A 3,262-nucleotide genomic window follows, 5' to 3' on the forward strand; every position below is an offset into this window, starting at 1 on the left:
TTGGTGCGTGTACTCAGTGCGATGGTGCTGAGTCCTGTTGGAATGTCCAAAGTCAGCGGCCACAATGTTTGCGTGCTCAAGATTTTAATACACCCTTCAGAATATTTTCGCGATAATAATCGGCATTTATTCAAGCCACGGTCGATGAATACCAGCGGAGAGCGACCATCGGCTTTAATGGCGGCCCACACCAACACCATGCCCGGCGCTTGAGTTCTGGTGGCCAACCGAAGGCGCACATTTTCTGCTGACCTCTTTGGAAAGTAAACACGATGATTTTGTTTGTTTACAAACTCATCGGAGAAAACCAAATTCGGCAGTTCACCACTTTCGAATAAGCGAAGCAACTCTTTAGCTCTTTTAGGTATATTTTCCTCCAGCAGCGGTGTAAGTTCTTGCACTTTTTGGAATTTCAATGGCTTTACCCCGAGCTCATTTTTCGATATTTGCGAATGGGATATTGCGATATGTTTAGCTCACGAGACATTTTTCGGCCACTGCGACGCGGGTTTCGATCAAGTCGCTTCTTTACTTTTCGAACCGTTTCTGCTGATTTATTCACATTTAAATACTGGAGTGCTCTAATGAAAGCCACTTGTGGTTTTCCAGCCAAATATAAAGAAATCACACTATCACGCTTGAATTCCATCACGAATAACTTTTTTCGGGAAAATTCTCACCAAAATGTTTTTGTACGCTTGTAAACAATATAATAAGCTGTCACTGGAATAACTTTAACAGCTGTCGGACGAGTGGCTTAGAAATGACAGCAGTCTGAAGTTTGTTGCAGTCTTTTCATCCTCGAAATATTCATAATAGACCTTACAAATTATAAATACTCAGGATCAGGGGAAAAAATTTAAGACAATCTTCCGATGTCCGTCTATTTGTCCGTCTGTCTGTAGCGACTACTGTATCTTTCGAATGAATTGAGATAGAACCATATATACATAATTTAGCAGTAGGCAAATTATTACAAATTTCATATATAAAGTTCGTAGTGGGCACTACAGCCTATGAAAAACATGTTGTATACCGTATAACCCCCATATAAAAATACATTCCGATGATGATTTCAGCAACATTCTTTACCGGAATCGTTTCAAATTTCGTATTGGAAAATTTTAATGGGTTCTTCGACCTATGGCAACAATTTTTGTATGCAGGTTCACGTCTTCGTATAGCCCCCATATAACGGTACCTCCTATTATTCGGTATTTTCACGATTTTAGCGACATTATACATCGGAATTATTTCAAAATTTCGTGTTTGAAGTTCGTAATGGGTACTACAGCCTAAGACATAAAATTGTGTGTGCAGTTCCACGTCTTCGTTTAGCCCCCATACAGCATTACCTTCCGATATTCGGTAGTTTGATCATTTTAGACACATTTTCCCCGGAATTGTTTCAAATTTGATATTTAATGTTCGTTATGTATACAACAGCCTATGACAGAGAGTTGTCTGGGTAGGTCCAAGACATCGTGTATTCCCCCTATAACACTATTCCTGATATTTGGTATTTTAATAATTTTAGCGACTTTATTCAACGACATTGCTTCAAATTTTGTATTTGAAGTTCGTAATTTGACAGAAAAATTGTGTATGCTGATCCACGTTTTGTTATAGCCCCTATATTATAGCACCTCTCTATATATTTGGTATAGGACCCATATAATAGTACATTCCTATTTCGGTATGATTTTGATGACGCTTGTCCACGATTGGTTCATAATTGTGGCATGTAGAGTAATAGCAAAATCAGTTATTGGTCCATACCAACCCGTATATAGTTTGCGATCATCTCCGAAAACAATGGGCTTCTATTCTGACCATTCAGAATAAACCATTCAGTTTATATAGGAATGATACTCGAACACATTCCATTCCAAATATCTGGGTTCAATATCTAATTTTCGTGTAGTATGGCTTTTTTAAACAAATTTGTTTACATCCAATTTAAAAATAAATGTTGATCTCAAATGCTACTAGTTTCGAATTATCTTCATATACCAAATTTTTTTGGATTTTTTCCAAAAATCTACTATCTTTAAAAAATTGCAAAATTAAAACATTTTCAATGTTTTTATACCCTCCACCATACTATGGAGGGTATTTTAAGTTTGTCATTCCGTTTGTAACTCTTCGAAATACTCATTTAAGACCCTACAAAGTATATATATTCAGAATCAGCGTAAAATTATAAGTCGATTTAGCCATGCCCGTTTGTCTGTTGTAATCACGCTATCTTTCGAAAAAATTTCTAATATTTCTAATATTTTGCACACATGTATATTTTTCCAATTGGCAGGATAAGTTAGTAAATGGGTTATATCGTTAAACGTTTTCGTATAGCCCCCATATTACGGTTCCCATATTTATGTATGCAGGTCCACGTCTTCGAATAGCCCTTATATAACAATACCTCCCAATATTCGGTATTTTGATGATTTTAGACATATTATTTACGGGAACGGTTTCAAATTTCGTATTTATAGTTTATAATGGGTACTACAGCCTGTGCCCGAAAAATACTTATACAGGACCACGTCTTCGTATGGCTCCCATATATCGGTACCTCCCAATATTCAGTATTTTGATTATTTAGATGTGAGGGATGCTATAGCCTAAGACAGAAACCCCCTCTGTTTCTTCAAATTTAGAATCTTCTTTATGATTTGGTTGGCTATATTCGTCAACGAAATCTGCATAAAAATGACAGAAGATCGCCGATTGTATATTTGTGATTCCGCTTGGAAGTTATTTTCAGCATTTCTGTAGAATAAAAATTGTCTTATTTTTTCACACAAAAGTAGAGGTCCATTCTACCCGCTGTCCTAAACCCTAACCTCATGCGAGATTTCGTGTCCTTGGTCTCTTATTGTGACCTTTCAACGGCTACAAAATTAGAAAAATTTTTGGGAGGATAGGACGATAATTGCGATCTGTGAATTATAACCAACCGGTGTTGTAAGGAAAAAAATATTATAAAATGTATACATCGATATTGTAAGTCAAAATGAAAAAGTCGCGTTCGACAAGAAATCGCCGGGATTAAAAATATTCGAGGTTTAATGGAAAATTTGGTTTTTTTAACACAAAAGTCGGGGTCTATTCCACCCCGTAATATTACCCCATGATCATCCAAGTTTTAAGGCTTCTGCCCAGTTCTTAGCTCTAGCCACATGCTAAATTCCGCGTCGATTGGTCTACAATTGTGACTTGTAGAGCCACTGGAAAAACAGTAATTTTTCTGTATTTG

Source organism: Musca domestica, unplaced genomic scaffold (genome assembly GCF_030504385.1).
Source record: "Musca domestica strain aabys unplaced genomic scaffold, Musca_domestica.polishedcontigs.V.1.1 432, whole genome shotgun sequence".
NCBI classification, from domain to species: Eukaryota; Metazoa; Arthropoda; class Insecta; order Diptera; family Muscidae; genus Musca; species Musca domestica.